Source organism: Myotis nattereri (genome assembly GCF_964212035.1).
Source record: "Myotis nattereri genome assembly, chromosome: 3".
NCBI classification, from domain to species: Eukaryota; Metazoa; Chordata; class Mammalia; order Chiroptera; family Vespertilionidae; genus Myotis; species Myotis nattereri.
Window position 1 is genome coordinate 138,081,685 of NC_138077.1, and position 22,813 is coordinate 138,104,497.

Sequence of the window (22,813 nt, forward strand, 5' to 3'; positions counted from 1 at the left end):
ATTACGATTATTCTTAATGATCAGGAGTAAATATGAGTGGTCATTCTCTTCAACTAGTTGAACAGAATGACCTTAGTTCAAGTAAAATGTCATGGGCTGATCCCTATAAGAGAAAGTGTAATGCTACATTATTGCCTTGTAGAATTCTTAATCCTATAATATACTACTAAGCAGAGAGAAATAAATGATTGTACACCTAAGCTATAAAACATAGGTCCAGAATGAACAGAAGACTTTTTCTTTGATTAGAGAAACTACTCCTGGATATTGCTGTAGAATTCTTTCAAACAAGCCTTATGCATGCTATATGCCATAATTCCTTGGACAAAGTAAAATTTTCTACTTCTATGACTATTTGGAAAAAATAAAACAAACCAAAATAACAAAAAAGCACACACACACACACACAGAGAACAATGAAAAACAACTACCAAGTAATCACCATTTTTGTATGGCTTTTTGAGAGTAAGATTTCCATATTTAAATGTTGCATTTTCAAGAGATTATATCCATATTTTATCATTGCTAATGCAACCAGTGAGAAGACCTCAGAAACTCAGTAAATTAGTATTATAGGTTTTATAAGACTAGATGGGACCTTAGAACTAGTCATCCTTTCTCATTTTTTTAATTAATGTATTTTTTATTAATTTGAGAGAGGGAGGGAGAGAGAGAGAGATAGAAGCATCAGTGATGAGAAGGAATCATTGATTGGCTGACTCCTACACGCCCCCTACTGGGGATTGAGCCTGCAACCTGGGCATGTGCCCTGATGGGGAATTGAAACATGACCTTCTGGTTCATAGGTTGATGCTCAGCCTCTGAGCCACACCTGTTATTGACAAATGAAATCTTGCCAGCGTATTTGGTTATCTGGTAATTGAACAAAGGCTATTGATGAAGGCTCTTAATTCTTAGTGACATTCTTTTTTGCTTCTGCTTATGATAAAAAAAATTAGGTACTTAATCAAAGAAGGTTAATATCCAGTTTTTCATGTTTTAGAAATACAGGGTATGCAATAATGCTATTCTTCATATATTTCTGGCTTTCCTGACCTTCTGTGGTTCGATGCGACCATGTGAACAGTTTTATCAATGATTTTTGAGCAGAATTTTGTGTCACTTCTGAAGAGGAGTGTTTAATCCATGATATGAGGCCCTGTGGGGATCTGTCTATGGTAGCTACTCCATTGGCCTATGTTCCTGGACTATAGTGACAGGCAGTGCCCCCGGATGAACATGAATGAGAAACCCTTTTTGTCTTAAGCCACTGAGATGTGGGGCTTATCTGTAACCTCAGGTTACAAACCTGCCGAGCAGGTGTTTTAAGGAAGAAAATGTTTCTAATTTAGACTGTAGGATTAAAGGCAAATGAAGAATTCAGGTAACACATTTGACAATTTAGGGCAAAAAGAGTGATAAGTTTTTGTTTGTTTTTTTTTCTTATTGAGAGTTTGAGAATATTTGGGGAGGAGGGGTTTGTTTCTGTATCATTATCTTGAATCTCTGTTTTAGTTATTTTTATCACCTATGGTAGCGAACTATGCATGGAATAACTGCTGCAACCAATCTCAGCATTTTTTGAACTATTGTCATTATAAATCACAAGCAAGATTCAGTAAATTAAACTAAGAATCAAGAAATCAGGGTTGCAGTTTGCATATTCCACCATATAACCTTCATGCTGTCTGGGTCTCAGGACACACATCTATAAATAGGTGTTGAAACAAATCATCTTGAATATCTTCCTAGCCCTGTTGATCTGTAATTCCAGGAAATCAGAGTAACATGCTGCTAGCTATTTTGGGGATGGGGATCTTAAACATAACTTTAAAATATAAGAACCCAGTCGAAGTATGTCTTAGTAAAACAGTTCAAGGAATAAGTGATACTTAAGTCATCTAAAACTTGAACTGTCTCGGAACATGATATTCTGTACTTTCAGAGTCTGTTTTCTTTTGTAAGTGTTATCCATAGTTTTTTTTTTAAATAGTTTTCAGCCCTGGGACATCAGCCCGCTCACTGAAGGGTCATGGGTTCAATTCCTGGTCAAGGGCCTGTTCCTGTTCCATGGCCCGGATTGGGGTATGTGTGGGAGGCAACAAATTAATGTGTCTCTCACATTGATGTTTCTCTCTCTCTGTCTTTCTCTCTCTTCCCCCCTCCCTATTTCCCTTGCTCCCTTCCACTCTCTCTAAAAATCAATGGAAAAAATATTCTTGGGTGAGGATTAACAAAAATAATAACAACAATATCTATCTATCTATCTATCTATCTATCTATCTATCTATCATCTATCTATCTATCTATCTATCTATCTATCTATCTATCTATCTTTATATATATATTTCCCTCCAGGTTTTCTGACATTTGAAAGTATTTTTCTTATATTTAAGAACTTTAAATTTTTTTTTTTTTTTTTTACTTTGCCATTTCAAAAAAGCCCCCTAAGGATGAAGTGGAACTGTGTTGTTTTATTTAACTTGTTTTTTTAATCTCTCCAATTTCTTAAAGAGATGTGGATGCCAAGATCTTTGACAGTTTATCATGGTTTGGTCAACTTGGCCTAGACTTGCCATACTCTTCCTGAGTCCTAAGGCCTTGGGAAAGTATTGGCAGGCTCAGCATCACCCTCTCCTCTGGTGGAAGTGAAGTGGTGGCTGCACTTAAAGGTTCAGCTATCAGATCCTCAGAATGTTCGGTTTGCAGTGAATTTGGGTGGAAGGCTCAAGTGACAAAGCCCTTAGGGTCAGGTGCCACGTGCCTCTTAAATGGCAGATGCATTGTCACAGGTTTCTTGCTCTGGCTTTTGATTTCTGCTCTCTCAGAGCCAAAAGTAAGCTGGCCACAGAGCCATAGCCCCTACTTGGTAGGTGCCCGTGGAAGGTATATTAATTTCATTGCTACCTAATGGGTTGGTAAAGGGACTAAGTAATTTATGAAAGCCAGTTCAGTTGTTTGCTTATACAGACAATGTTCTGAATTGTTTATTTTTACTTATTATTTTTTGTATTGGAGCTTAATTTAGTTGTATTGTACCATGTATTCTTTTTTTTTAATCCTCACCTGAGGATTTTTTTATTGATTTTTAGAGAGAGAGGAGAGGGAGGGAGGGAGAGAGAGAGAGAGAGAGAGAGAGAGAGAGAGAGAGAGAGAGAAGAGAGAGATTGGTATGAGAAACATCAATCAGTTTACTCCCATATGCTTCCTGACTGGGAATCAAACCCACAAACTAGGTATGTGCCCTGACCAGAATTGACCCCCCCAGCCTGTTGGTGTCTAGGATGATGCTCCAACCAACTGAGCCACCTGACCAGGGCATGTATTCTTTTACTTAGGCATATATTAATGATGGAGAATGTTATCCATAATGATTGTCATTCTTGTTGGCTGTAAAATATACATCTAAGAATCAAAAACTGCCTAAAAATACAAGCTTATTGCACTGAACTCCCAGCACCTTGTGCTAATTCAGTGGCAAATAAAATGCTTTTAATGTAAAACTTGATTTTTAAGAAAGCAGACACGTGACATTTTAGTACTGTTACTTATTTAGTATTTCTAGAACATTATTTTTATTTCCTGCTTTCATCTGAAGCTTAAATATAAAGACAGTTTCAGTGTAATGACCCAAAGAAATGAAAACAACACAAATACAACCATTACTCAGTTCCAAGAATTCATAGAGCTTAAACTCCTGTGTACAAAAGCGCCGTTCAGTGCTTTAAAAAGTTGGAAAAGGATGATCTTAGCAGTACAGTTTTATCGTCTTCAACTAGTCATGTTTCCTAATCTTAAACATAGGCTACTCACAGTGGAGCACAGTGTTAGAAAAGGTGACAGTCCTCCAGATGTCAGTTAATGCTGAGGAATGCGTAAGCCCCCAGGCTGAGGTAGCGCACTGTAAGCTTCCTGTATATTTGTGAACCACAGTCTTGGGGTCTCTGGATAGGTATGAGAAGTATGCAGGGTGAGGTATTTTATTGACTCCTCTATGCCACCAGGCTCACAGCACTCAACTGAGCTAAGCCAGATTCCACATGTCACAACTTGGGTGGCTTAATTGGTGAGGAGTGTGAACCCGATGGAATGCAGTAACACAGAGGAGGTCCTGAAATGTGTTCAGATTCGATGATATGAGAGAGATGTGCATTTACATGACTATTTTCAGTAGAACACTTGCTATTTTAGACATTCTTTCTTAGCCTAATGTCACCCCAATGAATTCAATAAAAAAGTAAAAAATAAAATAAAAATAAAAGAGACAGAGCAAGTTCAGCTCCAGTAGTGGGAGTCTGTCTCCCATGGCCAGTGGGTACAGTTGGCCTGACCAGCACTCCTAAACTGGGGGTGTCCCTGAGGGCTGTTGACACACACACTTATGCCGAACCAAGGTGTACACATTGAGCCTGCAGCGGGGGAAGATATTCCCACACTGGGTGATAAGCCCAGCCTGGACCTTGAGGCTCTTTATCTCTTGGTCTCAGGTAGTGTTTTGACCCCATTCTTAACACATTGCGGACCAGTAGTTTTATTGCTAGCTTTACCCAGTGGCCAGATAAGTGTCTATTGAACGAGTACAAAAAACGTTTTACATAAATGTTAAAGGCACACTTTAAAATTAAATACCCATTGCATTTTGAAGTTATTTATTACATGTTCTTACAAGCGAATATCTTTTTAAAGTATGATACTTTGTAAAACACTGTGTAATATGAAGCGAGAATTCTTGTGATCCGTCTGCATTAAGTGGGGAGCAGAGGTGGAAAAACTGTACCTATGAGACTGATTTTTCCTACACATGCCATCAAGAGTTTTCTGACTTCTGGGTTATGTGTGTTGCTCCCGTCCTTGTTTCTGCTTCTAGGTCCTTGTGTTGAAATACAGTTGTATCTTTGACAAAAACGAAACAAAATGAAAAAAACAAGTAGTGTTGTTTGCTTGATTTTTTATCATAGCCATTTCTCCAAGTCCAATGGATAACAGTAAGAAAATCCCAACAATGACATCACTCTGTGCTTTCATTGAAAAGACCCATAAGATTCTTCTTAGCTCAGCAACTGTTCACAAAGGGAATGAGCTATATTCTTACATACTTGGCCTTTGAGTTAAGTGCAGATTTTTTTCATTCACACGTGAGAGGTTTCACAACACACTTAAGTAACTGTCCCTAAATACCATAAGGAGATGGGTTTGATATTTGGGGGAAAAAAAAAAGTTGCGCACTTCAAAGTAAAAGCAAACTAAAGAGCAAGGAAGCACTAATTCTTATGTAAATGTCCTGTTAGCCTGCCTCTGCTGGGCTCTGAGGGCAAGAGTGAGCCATTTCTCCTGTGTGAGTATTGGGTGCCCGGCTTGCATCAGCTGCTGCGGCTGAGTGTCAGTTATATGGGCCCCCTCACCCCTATCCACTTTCAGAACAAGAATAGAACTAATTGCAATGCGTTCCAAAATATATTTACTCGGAAGCAGCAATCTTTTTCATATCCTGCAAAGCAACCAAGGACAAATTTTTTGTTTTGTCACTTAGAATTTTTTTGACATTGGATTTGAACCTCTGAAGCTCAAATGTGCTGAAAAAGTATAGTACAAATAATCCAATTTGTATATAGTTCTGTGGATTGGTTTAATCTTGTTTCAAACTCATTTGTTTATGACTCAAATTGTTTTAATCCACTTCTTTAGGGCAAAGACAAAAAATTTTGCTTTGATACAAGCATGAAGTAAGTCACGCTAGGATGCCATCATTCTCCTTCTGCTCTTTGATAAGCAGTCAGCAGCTTGTTGATAGAGAACCCGTGGAGAAGCAACTCAGGCAAGGGGACATTTAAACTACGAATATTGAGGGTTTGTGAGGACTATTTGAGAGTTTTGGTTTGGGTGAGGTGACGTAACCTAAAAACTCTCTGGGTACCTCTTGACAAGACACTCCTCAGACAGTGCATGACCCTGTGAAAGAGATCAGACCTCCTACCAACAGTAGAGTCTTCATTCCCTAGCAACGTGCTCTAGCAACTAGGGACTTTTACTTCTGCCCTGGCAGTTGGAAATCAGCTCTTGGTTAATCATCGATTCTCCTGAGTTTAAAAAGGTATTAAATTTGGACTTTATTTCTCTCATCTCCTCTTGCCTGAAACAATAGCATGATTAATATGTTATTTATTTGGAGTATGTTATTTCTTTATTTGGTTTAGTAAGATACATTATCTTGTATGTTATTGGCTTGTGAAATTATTATAATTTCCACCATGAACCTCTGCTAAATAAATTGATGGCAAAGTTACACTTAGTTTCTGAGTATAACTTTTGCAGGCTCCCGCCCCCCCCCCCCCAAACAAACAAACAAACAAACAAAACAAAAACCAAAGCAAATACAAATATTTTAGTAATGAACTTCATGAAACCATTTTTATTTTATATTGGCATTGTGCTGTGTTAACTTTTACTTAAAAAGAAAACCAGTTTTAGAGAGTATCTTCTGACAATGGTATTTGCCAGATGGCACTGGTCTGCATCCACATCCAGCCCTAGGTCAAATCATAAACTTAGCAAAGTTTTCATCCCTTTTCTTCATTTTCTTTGTTCTTTAAAATTTCTCTCCTGCCCAGAAGCCCTCACCCTCATTCCAATAAACCCCCAGTATTAGATAAAGTTCCTCCTAAACTACAGTAAACAATTTGATCTTCAGAAGGAATGTAAAACTAATACACAGGTATTATACAAAGGTATAATTAACCAATAATAATGGGCAGAAATACCTGTGACTTTAATGCCCCTGGACTAACTTCATCTAGCTTATAGGGACATTTTTAAAAATACATATTTTTTATTGATATCAGAGAGGAAGAGAGAGGGAGAGAGAGATAGAGACATCAGTGATGAGAGAGAATCATTTGATTGCCTGCCTCCTGCAGGCCCCACACTGGGGATCGAGCCTGTAACCTAGGCATATACCTTGGCTAGGATTTGAACCGTGACCTCCTGGTTCATGGGTTGATACTCAACCACTGAGCCACACCGGCAGGGCTATAGGGACATTTTTGTAGTTTATGCCTGCTGTACTTGGAGCCTGAAGAACTATGTCCAAGCCTGGCTTAGCCACTTTCTCAGCCCTCTGCTTTCTCAGGTTCATTATACCTGTTACCTGCAATGAGTGATTTTATGAGATGCTGTATAGAAGCGGTTTGTAAAACATGAAGCATGTTGTAAATGTACTTTAAAAAAGTTGCTTAAAATTATGCAAGAAACTAGATGGAAAGTCAGGAATTCTAACCTTTGAGACCTTCTAATCATGCCAGGCCTGCTTCCTTGTCATAAAAACCTGCAGGTTGACCCCAAAAGTCTCTAAAGTCCTTTTCAACTGCAGGTATTTTACAATTCAATGAAATAAAATTATTTGCAAAGAAAACACAGTGACACTAGCAGTAGGAACACAGAAGGTGGCATGGGTTTGAAGTAGGAGGTAAGCAGAGGAATAAAGGAGAGGGTGGTTATGGGACTTAGGCTTAATCCCCAGAGCAAGCATGTCAAGCTCAAAGGCTAACATAGGCCAAATAAAAAAGGTTTAGTTTGTGTGGGCCCCAAAAAACCAAAGCTTCAATTTTCATAGAAACATAGTTTTATTTCGATAGAGACATGCTGAATACAAAGGGCTGAAATAAATGAGTCATCATTAACATAAAATAATAAAACATTTTAATAAAAATTATTTTTTTCTTGAACATTAACCTACCAGACACTGAATAACTGTATAAATTAATAAGCATAATGCAAATAAACCTATTTTTCTTGTTCTCCAAAAACGAAATATTTCCTGTTGCGCACACCAAACGAGTACAAGACTAATGACGTGGCAATCGGCTGCTAAAATATTTGCTGCTAGTATTAGTGGAGAGAAATGGTGTGCCTGCGCATAAGGTGTGTAAGGGAAATGAATGCAACATGATTATAGTAATCAGTGGGTAGCAAACATTGTAGTTCATTATTAATAATTGATACTAATAAAAGGGTAATATGCTAATTAGACCAGATAGACAGGACATCTTCTGGACGTCCTTCTGGACAAAGCCGTGGCAGCTGCGAGGGCTGAGGGCAGGTGGCCACTGCGGCCGGCAGTGGCAGCAGCAGTGGGGTGATGGGGGCGGCACCTTCCTCTGATTGGCCTGGTCGCCTCCCCAGGGAGAAGGCCTAAGCCATCAGTAGGACATCCCCTGTGGGCTCCTGGACTGTGAGAGGGGGCAGGCCAGGCTGAGGGACCCCCCCCACCCCAGTGCATGAATTTTCATGCACCGGGCCTCTAGTTATATATAACAGGATATTGTGAAAATGAAGCTACGAAATTTTTATTAAAACGTTTCTTACATGCTGTTATATTGACTGGGCTGCAAAAATATTGGTTGTGGGCCACATGCGGCCTGCAGGCCACAAGTTTGACATGATTGCCCTAGAAGGCTGCAGATGGAAACTGTAGAGTAAGTGCAGTGAAGTCTGTGTGGAAGGATTGCTAGAGAGTGGGGGGCATTTATTTGGATGGGTTTATGGTTTTGGGGGTGAAGGTTGCAGGGATGACTGGGAGCTGAACTAAAAATGGCTAGTGACTTACATGGGGCAGTGTTGCCAGGTAGGTAGGATCTAAGGCTGCAGGGATTTTGGGGGTCTGCAAATGCAGGGGTGAAAGTGGCAGAAGTACTACTATAACTACAACAATAACCAGGTCCTTTTCTCCACTCTGTCCACTGGGCAATGAGTGCAATCAACTTAAAATGTAACCTGCTTAAAGTCCTTTAATGGCTTCCATTGTATGGAGATTAAAATACAAATTCCTCATTTTGGGCTTTGGAATTGGCACATGCTTATCTCTCTAACCACCTTCTCCTTCCCCTTCTTCCTTCCTTCCTCTCCCCATCTCTATCCCACTGGGCCTCTTTCTGAATTCTAGCTGTAGGGGTCAGCTTGAAGTCACTAAGGTTTTCCTGCATCAGGGCCTTAGCACATACTGTTTCCCCACCATTTTCATAGGGTTAACTTTGATTCTTTGGGAGCTTAGCTTAAGTATTTCTTTGGACAGGCTTTCTCTGACCACTTTATGCGTAGTACTCTCTGCCCCTTGTCTAAGCCCTTTATTTGTTTTCATAACAACAGCCACATTCTATACTTATTGTGCTCTAACATGGTGTCTTACTAAAGACTTCTTTGTCAAATGATTGAAGGAATGAGTTTATATTCTCTTTTCACCATTCCCTCTTTTCTTTTCTTTTTAAAAAATAAATCTTTAGTGTTGAAAGTATTACATATGTCCCTGTTGTCCTCTCCCACCTCCCACCACCCCTAAAGCCTTCACCACCCACTGTCTATGTCTTTGGGTTATGCATATACGCATATGAGTTCATTGGTTGATCTCTCCCCCACACCCCTCCCCTGCCTTCCCTCTGAGATTTGACAGTCTGTTCGATGTTTATATGTCTCTGGGTCTATTTTTGTTCATCAGTTTATGGCAGTCATTAGATTCCACATATGTGTGAGATCATGTGATACTTATCTGGCTGGCTTATTTCACTTAGCAAAATGCTCTCTAGGTCCATCCATACTGTTGCAAATGGTAGGAGTTCTTTCTTTTTTACAGCTGCATAGTATTCCATTGTATAGATGTACCACTGTTTTTAATCCACATATCTGCTGATGGGCACTTAGGCTGTTTCCAATTCTTATCTGTTGTCAATTGTGCTACTATGAACATAGGGATACATATATTCTTTCTGATGGGTGTTTCTGACTTCTTGGGATATATTCCTAGAAGTAGGATTACTGTGTCAAACAGCAGTTCCACTTTTAATTTTTTGAGGAAACTTAAGACTGTTTTCCACAGAGGCTGCACCAGTCTGCATTCTAGGCAGTGCATGAGAGTTCCCTTTTCTCCACATCCTCGCCAACAATTGTCGTTTGTTGATTTGTTGAGGGTAGCCATTCTTATAGGTGTGAGGTGGTACCTCATTGTCCTTTTGATTTGCATCTCTTGGATGATCAGTGACTTTTGAGCACTGCTTCATATGCCTTTTGGCCTTCGTATGTCCATTTTGGAGAAGTGTCTATTGAGGTCCTTTGCCCATTTTTTAACTGTGTTGTTTATCTTCCTTTTTTTAAGTTGTATGAGTTCCCTGTAGATTTTGGAGATTAACCCCTTATCGGATGTATCATTGGTAAATATGTTCTCACATGGAGTGGGCACTCTTGTTATTTTGTTGATGGTTTTGTTATTTTGTTCATTGTGCAGAAGCTCTTTGTTTTGATGTAGTCCCATTTATTTATTTTCTCTTTAATTTCCATTGTCCTAGGAGATGTATCCATAAACATGTTGCTATGAGAGATGTCTGAGATTTTGCTGTCAATGGTTTCTTCTAGGATTTTTATGGTTTCACTACTTACATTTAAGTTTTTTATTCATTTTGAGTTTATTTTTGTGTATGGTATAAGTTGGTGGTCTAGTTTCATTTTTTTTGCATGTATCTGTCCAATTTTCCCAACACCATTTATTGAAGAGACTTTCCTGACTCCATTGTATGTTCTTGCCTCCTTTGTCAAATATTAAATGAGCATAATGATTTGGGTCGATTTCTGGGTTCTCTGTTCTGTTCCATTGGTCTATATACCTGTTCTTGTGCCAGTACCAGGCTGTTTTGAGTACAATGAATTTGGCAACATACCAGGATATAAAATTAATACCCAGAAATTTATGGCATTTTTATACACCAATAATGAGCTCTCAGAAAGGGAAACCAAACAAACAACCCCATTTATCATTGCAACAAAAAAATTTAGATACTTAGGAATAAACTTAACCAAGAAGGCAAAAAGACCTATATTTGGAAAACTACAAGACACTGAAAAAAGAGATAGAGAAAGATATATGCAAGTGGAAGAATATACCATGCTCATGGATTGGTAGAATCAACATCATTAAAATGTCCATACTACCCAAGGCAATCTACAGATTCAGTGCAATCACTATTAAAATACCAACAGTATATTTCACAGAGCTAGAACAAATTCTCCAGAAATTTATATGGTATCCTAAAAGACTCCAAATAGCTGCAGCAATCTTGAGAAAGAAAAACAAAGTTGGAGAAATCACAATACCTCATTTCAAGTTGTACTACAAAGTCACTGTACTCTCTTTTCTTTTTATAAATTTTCTCTACTTATTTTGTCTTTCCCTCATTTTTTCAAAGTTAAATAGCTTATACAGTTTACTTTGATTATAAAGGTAGTACATCACCAAGGTTATGGGTTCAATTCCTGGTCAGGACACATACAAGAATCAACCAGTTGCAGGGCCAGTATGGCTCAGTGGTTGAGCATTGACCCCTGCACGAAGAGGTTGCTGGTACAATTCCTGATCAGGGCGCATGCCTGGGTTGCAGGCTTGATTCCCCAATATGGGGCATGCAGAAGGCAGCCAATCGATGTTTCTATTCTGTCTCCATCTCCCTTCCTCTCTCTAAAATCAATAAAAAATACATTAAAAAAAGAATCAATCAATAAATGCATAAGTAGAACAGCAAATTAATGTTTTTTTCCTCTCTCTCTCTCTTTTTGTCTCTCTCTCCCTTCCTCTCTCCCTAAAATCAATAAATTAAAAAAATTAAATAAAAGAAGTACATATCCATGTCATAAAATTAAGTAACACTTATGTAGGAAGGAATTGAAAAGTCACTGAAATTCCATCACCCAGAGAAAACCAGAGCTAACATTTTGTTGTATATACTTAAAATCTTGTCCTTAGTTTTATTTTACATTTTATTGGCTTTAAAAAATATTATTGACTATATTCCCTCTGCTGTACTTTACATCCCCTTGACTATTCTGTAACTACCAATTTGTACTTCTTAATCCCTTCACCATTTTCACCCAGCCCCCCAAACTTCCTCCTATTTGGCAACTGTGAAAATGTTCTCCATGAGTTTATTTCTGTTCTACTTGTTCATTTATTTTATTTTTTAGATTCCACTATAAGTAAAATAATCTGACTTATTTCACTCAGCACAATAGGTCCATCCATGTTGCTGCAGATGGCAAGATTTAATTATTTTTTTATGGCTGAGTCATATTCCATTGTATATATGCACCACTTCTTTATCCACAAAATCTTGTTCTTAATTTTAAAAAGCAATTGAGGCCAATATTTTTCTTTTCAAATTTAACAAAACCAAGTTATTTTTATCTTAAAAGGCCTTTAATTAGTTGTGTCTGTGCATCCTCCCAAAGACCATTTTCTCCTGTTGACATTGGCGCTATTTTTCTTCACCTAGGAAATAGGCTGATCCTGCCTTTTTCAGGCATAATCTGGCATTTGTCTTTGGTTAAAAAAAAGTAACTGTTATTTTTGTCTTTCGCTGCCAGCATTGCAGACTGGGCATTTAAATGCCTTTGATTGTGTATTTGTAGAAGCTAACAGCTGCATGTGCTATTTCCAATACTCTTTAATATCCACCCAGGAAGTGACCATGAAATGCTTGTCATTTTTCTGGAGGGGGCAATAGATGTAAAATTGGTGAGTTACTAGTATATACAGAGGTGAAAACTAGGTGAAACATTCTTCAACACATCATAGGCTTGCAATCTGCTCTCTGGAGAAAACTATATTCTTTTCAGCAGCTCTCAGAATGCTCATCTGCCTGAGCTTGGGGCAGCCGCAGATGGCCAGTGCTTTGGAGACTCAAGTAAAATCAGCATGTTTCAAAAACAAACAATAGGTATCATCCAGCTGGTGGAGATAATAGGCCATCTCTGGAAGGAACTGGATCAATACAAGAGTACTCAAAACAAGTTTCCACCAGTCACATTTGCCCAAGAAGCTAGTTTCACAAATATTTTCTCCTGCCAATCTAATTTTAGAAGAGAGAAAAGGACTCCCACTTCCAACTTCCACCAAACCATTTGGACAAGAGACCAGAGAGGCTGACAGGTAAAATGCTTACCACCTCTGCAGGCCGTGGTCAGAATCCCATGATCTCTCAGCTGCAGCAGTCCAGGGGGCTAGTCCTGTCCCAGCCAGTGAATTCTCGTGGCTGGCTCCCCAAACTGTGGGGGCTAAAAATATTAATACTTTTCCTCCCACCTTCTAAGTTCTAGCTGAGCTAATAATCAAATTAACGGAGACAGATTAACAGGAGAAAATAAAGTTTTAATATATGCAGATGGGGAATCCACATAAGCATGAAAATTCCAGACAGTGAGGCAACAGTGGGTATATAAGACATTATTTTTGTTCTAAATTAAAAATTCAACTTATTCATCTGTTTACAACACAGTACACAAGAGGCAAAGTGTTTCACATTATAGATTTCACTTCCAGCTCTTGGAATGTTCATTTCTTTGTCTAAAAGGGGAGACTAGATGGAAAAGCCAGGGAATGCTTAGGAACTAAAATAAGATTGGGGCAGGCAATGCTTTCATCCTCACAGGGTGGGCCTGGGAGGATGCTGGAGCCCCACAGGCCTCAGTCACCCCCGCCACACAGGTAGAGGAGTGCCTTCTGGTTGTCACTGTTGGTGTCTTGCTGGATGTAATAATACAGGGACTTGCTGAACTTTCTCTTGAATTCAGACCTGATCTTCAACATGTCCACTCCACTGCAGGAGATCATGATTCTGATCAGGAGCTTATTGCACGTCCCCTCGCCCTTCATGGAGTCATACAGTAGGTCAGCAAAATACAGGGGCTTATTCCAGATACACTGGATTAGGTTTAGGAAAGCATTTCCCAGGCTTCCCTTAACTTCCTTCTTGATGCGCTCCAACATGTCACGCAGCTCGTGTACTTGTCAAATACTTTCTGGAGGTGACACGCTCTGCTTGGTCATGATGCTGATCCACTTGGGAATATCAGTTCCTTTCCTCTTCACCCCAGCATCATGGAGATCCCAGACGTCTTGATCAATCAGTTCATAATCGATGATGGAGCCATCTTCTGCTCTTCTACCCTTTGCGAGGATAACCATCAGCTGGCAGAAGTCACCAGATGTGTTGGAAATAATATCCTTCTCCAGATCAGTCTTGTAGACTCTGTTAATTTCCCATAGCTCTTGGTTGGTCCTTGAGAAGATGATCTCGGTGAGAGAGTCCTCATCAGTCCCCAGCCCCTCCATGGAGGCCTTCAGCTTGGAAGCATCGTACCGAGCATGTGTTTTCTAGAGGCCCAGAATCACGGTCTCCAGGTGGCTGGACAAGGCTGACTTTAGTGCTGATGCAAGTTCCTTTTTGATCCTCTGGTAGGTGAAGGCAATATCCTGTCTCTGGTCATTGCTGTGGTTGGACAAAATGTTGACAAAATGTTGGACAAAATGTGGACAAAGTTGTTGACCTCATCAACAACTTTGGTCTTGACGGCCATTTCAATATTCAAAGCATCCCACTGGGCTTCCAAGTTGGGGTAGACTTTGACTGACCCATACAAACTTACAGGTGTGGAGTGATCACCCTCCGAGCTGAGCTTTCACAGAATTTCTTGAACAGGAAACATTTTGAAAGAAGCTGGGCCAGGCAGGGAGAGCTGTGAGCATCCCCAGATGCTGAGCGCCTATAAGACATTTTTGGAAAAAGGAGGAAAGGGGGGTGGGGTATTAGACTTCAGAAGTGAGACGTGCAACAGTGCTCTTCTCCAACCTATATTTAAATTACCAATCAACAAAGAGAAAACCAAATTAAAAACTATATATTTTTTCTCTTAAGAAATTGGATCAATTAGGTGTCTATGGGCAAGTTCTTCCCTTCTTTGAAGCATTGAAATATACAAATGAATTATGTTTCTAGTTGTTTATATTCACCGCCAGCTCATTCAATAAACCATTTGTTGACACTGTGTTGGGATCTGTGTTAGAAATCCTTGTTATATTTTAGTAGGGCGAATTTCATAGTTTTCCCCCTGTCAAAATAGTTTGCAATCCAAAGCCTAATAAAAGATTACATTAAATCTTTATTTTTGTTATTTTCATATAATGTTATTATTTGATGTTCTAGGAATTTTTGTTTGGGAAAGGATATTTAAACTTAGAACTATTTTCTTGGCTGTAATTACTTAAACCCTCACTGCTAGATTTTGACTATTTGTTTTGACGTGGGAAGGGGGCAGGCAGTTAGCATGTTATTTGCATAATTACTTGATGTAAGAATATATTGATATGTTTATACTGTCAGTGCTCTGCCCACTTAAAGATCTTATTATTTCACTGGCTTCAGACTTCCGACTTTGACTATCTGGGAATTAACAGCAACCCCCAGCACTCAGTCAATGGCTGGTGGGAGTTAGGAGTGTAATTGTTCCAGCTTCTTCCTCTTTGGGTGGGATGATTGTAAGGCCTGTGGAGTTCAGTTCTAGTCATGGCTAACAACCCAGCCTTATGAGCTGCCCTCCCTTTCCTACTGCTCCCATACCGCTAATGCTTGAACCTTCCTAATAAACTATTTGCAAAGTCACACATCAAACCAAATCCCTTTCGGGAATATTTAATCTAAAACAAACTGTAGCCCTGACCGGTTTGGCTCAGTGGATAGAGCGTCGGCCTGCGGACTCAAGGGTCCCGGGTTCGATTCCTGTCAAGGGCATGTGCCTTGGTTGCGGGCACATACTCAGTGGGGGGTGTGCGGGAGGCAGCTGATCGATGTTTCTCTCTCATCGATGTTTCTAACTCTCTGTCCTTTTCCCTTCCTCTCTGTAAAAAATCAATAAAATATATTAAAAAAATAAAATAAATCAAACTGTATATTTTAATCTATTACCCTTGGTAGTTAAAATACATTTCTTGGTTAAATAGCTTAACAGGAATAATAGTCCTCCCTTTATTCACAGGGGATATGTTCCAAGGCCCCCAGCAGATGCCTGAAGCCACAAATAGTACCGAACCCTTTATATAATATGTTTTTCCTATACATACCTATGATAAAATTTAATTTTTAAGTTATGCAAAGTAAGAGATTACAAAACAACTAATAAAAAATAGAACAATTATATTTCTATATAATAAAAGGCTAATATGCAAATAGACCGAATGGCAGAAAACCAACCAACCAAACAACCTGTTGCTATGACATGCGCTGACCAGCAGGGGGCACGTGCAGAACATGGCAGGTGTTGGCAGCAGGCGGCAGAGCATGGAACATGGCAGGTGTTCGCCACGGTGGGATGGTGGGAGCAGGTGAGTGGCAGTGCCAGACCAAGGCAAGGTGCCAGTCGTTGTCATTGGGGCGAGCCTCTGGTGGTTACTGAAAATTCTTTGCTCCCATGTGCTGCGGTCCTGCACGGCACTCATACCTGCTGCTGGCACTGGCCCCGCTTGCACCCACTGCCAGCACTGGAGCTACCACTCACACCCACTGCTGGTGCCCGGTGCCAGCCCTGATCGCTCTGTGCTGTCAGTGGGCGTGAACGGCAGCTGCCAGCCCTTATCGCCCCTCAGGGCTTCTTCATCTCCCCCTGTTTCTGAGGGGCGATTGGGGCTGGCAGCCGCCTCTCGCACCCGCTGCCGGTGCCAGCCCCAATCGCTTTGCATCATCAGCAGGTGCGAGCGAGGCCGGCACCATCAGTGCATGGGAGTGGCTGCGAAGGAGCAGGGCTGCCGGCAGACAGGATTGAGGGGGGGCTGTGATGGGAGGGGCTGGGAGGGGCCGGGCAAGGGCGGGGAGGATGGGCCAAGACCCTCCCCTGTGCCCACTGCAGCCTCATGGCCCACAGTTCCTTTCAAGGTGCACAAATTTGTGCACTGGGCCCCTAGTATATTGTAATAAAAAGTTATATGAATGTGGTCTCTCTCTTAAAATAGCTATGGTACTGTATTCATCTTTCTTCTTGTGATGTGAGATGATACAATGTCTGTGTGATGAGATGAGATGAAGTGAATGACATATGCATTGTGACGTAGTGTTAGGCTACTACTGACCTGATGATACATCAGAAGGAGGGTCTTCTGCTTTGAGTGATCTTGGATAACAGAGCTTGTTGATGTTGATGGTTAACTGTCAGGAGCGAACAATATGGATGGTTGGGGACATTTAATGTTTTTGGACTGAGGTTGACTTTTTTTGGCTGGGTACAGTGAACTTTATTGGTGGTACATGACAAGGTAGGGCTCCCTAAGCCCCTCCCTTTCTTCAGGGGGTCTGGGACAGAAACTGTGGAGGTCAGGGATTCTCAGTGGGTTGTGGGATCGATTTGGGGCAAGGTCTCCCCAGCAGCTGAGGGCCTCTCTTCCTCTTGCTGGGGCTGGTGGTTCAGGGGGCTCTTACTCCTTGGCGGCCATGTGGACCATAATCGTTGCTGTAGCCAAATTCATTGTCATACCAGGAAATGAACCTGACAAAGTGGTCATTGTGGGCAGTGCCAGCCCCAGCATCGAAGGTGGAGGAGTGGGTGTCACTATTAAAGTTGAAGGAGACAACCTCGTCCTTAGTATAGCCCAGGTTGCCCTTGAGGGGCCCTCTGATGCCTGCTTCACTACCTTCTTGATGTCATCATATTTGGCAGCTTTCTCCAGGCGGCAGGTCAGACCCACAGCCGACACATTAGGGGTGGGGACATGAAAGGCCATGCCAGTGAGCTTCCCATTCAGCTCAGGGATGACCTTGCCCACAGCCTTGGCAGCACCAGTAGAAGTAGGGATGATGTTCTGGGCAGTCCCTCGGCCATGATGCCATAGCTTCCCAGAGGGGCCATCAGTGGTCTTCTGGGTGGCAGTGATGGCATGGACTGATATTGACTTTGGATAACTGAAACCAAAGAAAGAAAAACCTGTATTTTATACAGGCATGCGTATGTCATTTTGTGCTTCACAGATGTTGTGCTTTTTATAAATTGAAAGCAAGACTCTTGACTAGCAAAATGATTAAAACTTGCTTTATTGTGGTGGTCTGGAACTGAATCTGCAATATCTTGGTGTATACTTTCTTTTTTTTAAAAATTAAATCTTTATTGTTCAGATTATTACAGTTGTTCCTCTTTTTTTCCTCCATAGCTCCCCTCCACCCGGTTCCCACCCCCACTCTCTGCCCTTACCGCCCCCCTCCCCCCACACACACTGTCCTCATCCATAGGTGTACGATTTTTGTCCAGTCTCTTCCCGCACCCCCCACTCCAGTCCCCGCCCCAAGAATAGTGAGACCACTCCCTTTCTATGCCCCTGATTCTATTATAATCACCAGTTTACTCTGTTCATCAGATTATTTATTCACTTGATTTTTAGATTCACTTGTTGATAGATGTGTATTTGTTGTTCATAATTTGTATCTGTACCTTTTTCTTCTTCTTCCTCTTCTTAAAGGATACCTTTCAGCATTTCATTTAATACTGGTTTGGTGGTGATGAACTCGTTTAGCTTTTCCTTATCTGTGAAGCTCTTTATCTGACTTTCAATTCTGAATGATAGCTTTGCTGGATAAAGTAATTTTGGTTATAGGTTCTTGGTATTCATCGCTTTGAATATTTCTTGCCACTCCCTTCTGGCCTGCAAAGTTTCTGTTGAGAAATCAGCTGACAGTCGTATGGGTATTCCCTTGTAGGTAACTGAGTTTCTTTCTCTTGCTGCTTTTAAGATTCTCTCTTTGTCTTTTGCTCTTGGCATTTTAATTATGATGTGTCTTGGTGTGGTCCTCTTTGGATTCCTTTTGTTTGGGGTTCTCTGCACTTCCTTAACTTGTAAGTCTATTTCTTTCACCAGGTAGGGGAAATTTTCTGTCATTATTTCTTCAAATAGGTTTTCAATATCTTGCTCTCTCTCTTCTTCTGGCACCCCTATAATTCGGATGTTGGTACGCTTGAAGTTGTCCCAGAGGCTCCTTACACTATCTTCATATTTTTGGATTCTTTTTTCTTTTTGCTTTTCCGGTTGGGTGTTTTTTGCTTCTTCGTATTTCAGATCTTTGACTTGATTCTTGCAATCCTCTAGTCTGCTGTTAGAAGTCTGTATAATATTCTTTATTTCAGTCAGTGTATGCTTAATTTCAAGTTGGTCCTTTTTCACAACCTCGAGGGTCTCACTAGACTTATTGAGGAGCTCATTAAATTTATCGGCAGTCTCACTAGATTTCTTGAGTGTCTCACTAAGTTTATCAGTGGTTTCTAGAAAATTCTTGAAAAACCTTAAAAGTGTGGTTTTGAACTCTATCCAGTAGTTTGCTTTCCTCCATTTCTCTCATTTGTGACCTGTTTCTTTGTCTCCGCATTTTTTATGCTTCCCTGTGTTGATAGAGGGGCTTTCTGTGCTAGGTGTCCTATAGGGCCCAGTGGCTCAGCCTCCCCAATTACCTGAGGTGGACACTCTTGGTGCACCCCTCTGTGGGCTGTGTGCACAGTCTTGTTGTAGTTAAGCCTTGATTGTTGTAGGTATCACTGGGAGGAATTGACCTCAAGGCCAATTGGCTGTGAGAATCAGCTGTGTCTCCAGTGGGAGGACTTCAGTGCTGGAGACACCCTTATGGGGCAAGACTTGCTTCAGTGGGGCTTTGGTGCTCACTGAGTCTGTCCCCTGGGTGTGTCCCTTATGGATCTGAGGAGTTGTAATCTGGATGGTCCCACTCTGTCCACTGGGTACACTGGCTCTTGGATCGCTAAGGAGGTACGAATTTAGCCTCTGCCTGAGGCTACCCAGCAGGAGCTCAGCTGTGAAGGAATGCAAGCTGCTGTGGGGCCTTGTTAGGTAATTTTGTTACCTAACAAAATTTTAGGTGCAGTTTGTTAGGTAATTTTCAGATTGCAAAGGGCCAGGCCTTTCATATGCAAAAGCCGGCACACAGCTTGGGAGGGGCGGGGTCCCAAGGGATCAACAGGGCAGAGCAAGCAGCTATGGCTGCTCCTCAGTCCTGGCCTAAGAGGCCCCGCTTCTCAGTGTCCCGGTAATCGCTGCAAGCACCTCTGAGAGAAAGCCACCCTTGAGGTCCGACCGATGCCAGACAGTCTCTAGCCTCTCCCCGTATGAGTCTGGGTCCCCAGAGACTTGCCCGGAACTGGAGTTCAGAGCAGTTGGGAGCTTGAGACTTCCTCCTGATTGAAAAAGACAACCATGTCCTCAGCCGCCAGCCCTTTCCGCGTGCGCCTCCGTACCTCTGCACTTTACTTCCACACTGCACCTCCTCTGAGTCTCGGTATGCTTTTCTCTTTCCTTCTACTTGTAGAATTTCCACTCAACCAGCCTTCCTGTGGTTCTGGATGATGTCTGTTTTATCTTTTAGTTGTATTTTTGAAGTGGTTGTGCGAGGCAGCAATTTCCGGTGTTTACCTATGCTGCCATCTTGGTTTCTCCTCTTGGTGTATACTTTCATTATCTGGTAGTACATATTGTTAATTGTCTACTAAATAATGTCTGTAATTTTCTTTTTCTTTTTTTTTTTAAATATATTTTATTGATTTTTTACAGAGAGGAAGGGAGAGAGATAGACAGTTAGAAACATCGATGAGAGAGAAACATCGATCAGCTGCCTCCCACACATCTCCTACTGGGGATATGCCCGCAACCCAGGTACATGCCCTTGACTGGAATCGAACCTGGGACCTTTCAGTCCGCAGGTCGACGCTCTATCCACTGAGCCAAACCGGTTTTGGCAATAATGTCTGTAATTTTCTTAAAAGGGAAAGCTTTTGTACATCTAAAACATGATTGAAACAATAAAACATAGTAAAAGCACCAGAAAAATAAGTATTTAGGTTAACATGATGATATTTTAAGAGTTTTCAGTCTCAATAGTGACACTTACAGATAGTAAAATATGTACCTAGTGTAGTTTAGTGACCATACTTGTTATTATACTTAAAAATTTTTTTTAAAATTGATTTCTAGAGAGTGGGAAAGGGAGAGAGAGAAACATCTATGCAAGAAGGCAACATTGATCAATCAGCTGCCTCCTGTATGCCCCCTGTCAAGGATTAAGCCTGCAACCCAGTCATGTACCCTGACTGGGAATCAAACCAGCAGCCTTTCAGGGCACAGGATGATGCCCAACTGAGCCATACTGGTCAGGGCTATAATTATACTTCTATTGTTATTTTTCATACCATCTATATATATAAAAGCCTAAGTGACCGAATGACCAGAACGACCAGTCGACCAGTTGCTATGACGTGCACTGACCACCAGGGGGCAGACACCCAATGTGGAAGCTGCCCCCTGGTGGTCAATGCACTCCCACAGCAGGAGCAATGCTAAGCTGACTGACCCATCCCAGCTTCCCACCAGCCCGGTGGCAGCCACTCCCTCCTCCCTCAGTATTTCTGCAGGTCCAATCTCCAGAGAATGGGCCAGGCACTGACAGTACAGCGCTGCAGGCCTCCTCGTAGTTGGCCTCGGGCACTGTGGCCACTTCCCCTCCCTAGACACTCCACAAGGAAGAAAGTATATAAAAATGGCCACCAGGTGGCTCCCAACAACTGCACAAACATCAGTGGGATGGATCCAGATCCAGGGCCAGCAAGGGCGTCCCACCGCCTGCCTGGAGGGCCGATCACATCCAGGCTCCCCCCCCACCCCCGGGCTTGGGACCCCACCTCTTCACGAATTTGTGCACCAGGCCTCTAGTCTTGTATATTATAGTATTAGAGGCCCAGTGCACAAAATTCATGCAAGGGGGGGTGGGGAGTCCCTTCAGCCCAGCCTGCACCCTCTCCAATCTGGGACCCTGTGGGGGATGTCTGACTGCCAGTTTAGGCCTGATCCCCTCTGCCGGCCTGGTTGCCTCCAGCTGCACCCCTCCCCCCTGCCAGCCTGGTTGCCCCCAACTATCCCCCTCTGCAAGCCTGCTTGCCCCTAACTTCCCCCCCCCCCCACTGACCTGGTCACCCCCAACTGCCCCTCCTGCTGGCCTGGTCACCCCTCACAGTCCCCTGCCCCCCCCCCCCCCCCCCCCCCGCTGGCCTGATTGCCCCACGCAGCCTGCTGTTCAGTCGTTTGGTCGTCCCTCACTAACCCCCTGCCGGCCTGGTCACAGGCAACCATTTTGTGAGGGTGTGAGGGTTAATTTTCATATTATTTATTTATTATATAGGATAGCTAGGGATTTATAAAGAATTTGTAGTTTTAGCAAAGGTGAAGTCTGTGGTTAAATACTTAACAATGGGGATACATTCTAAGAAATGCATCATAGGGGATTTCATCATTGCATGAAAATCATGTAGTGTACTTACACAAACCTGGATGGTATAGCCTACTCCATATCTAGGCTATATGGTATAGCCCAGTGGTCGGCAAACTGTGGCCCCTGGAGTGTGGCTCTTCCACAAAATACCATGTGCGGGCGCGCACATACAGTGTGATTGAAACTTCATAGCCACACTCAAGGGGCCAAAGAGCCGCATGTGGCTCACGAGCCGCAGTTTGCCGACCACTGGTATAGCCTATTGCACCCAGGCAACAAATCTATACAGCATGTTACTGTATTTGTATATCTGAACCTATCTAAACATAGAAAAAGTTCACTAAAAATATAATATAAAAGATAAAAAATGGTACACCTGTATAGGGCACTTACTATGAATAAAGCTTGCAGGACTGGAAGTTGCTTTGGGAGAGTCAATGAGATAGTAGTGAGTGAATATTAAGGCCTAGGACATTACTGTATACCACCATAGACTTTATGAACACTGTATACTAGGCTACACTAAATTTGTAAAAAATATTTTTCTGGGGAGATTAAAAATGGCAGCAAAGTAAGTGGATGCTGCACAGACATGCTCCCAGGAACAAACTGGTATTACAACTAAAATACAGAAAAACTTCCTGAATAATCAATGGAAAATTTGCAGGAGAGAACCCTGATACCCGAGGACCAAAAGTGGAGAC

At 41.7% G+C, this 22,813-nt stretch overlaps 1 protein-coding gene and 1 pseudogene across 2 annotated transcripts in view; one reads left to right on the top strand and one right to left on the bottom strand.

The window, feature by feature from the left end:
• Positions 1-22,813, top strand: part of RNF144B (ring finger protein 144B) — a 181,888-nt gene that overhangs the window by 19,922 nt on the left and 139,153 nt on the right. The gene's annotated exons all lie outside the window — the stretch shown is intronic.
• Positions 13,496-14,517, bottom strand: LOC308515197 (annexin A2-like; annotated as a pseudogene). Its single transcript has one exon. The product of its transcript is annotated as an annexin A2-like (transcript).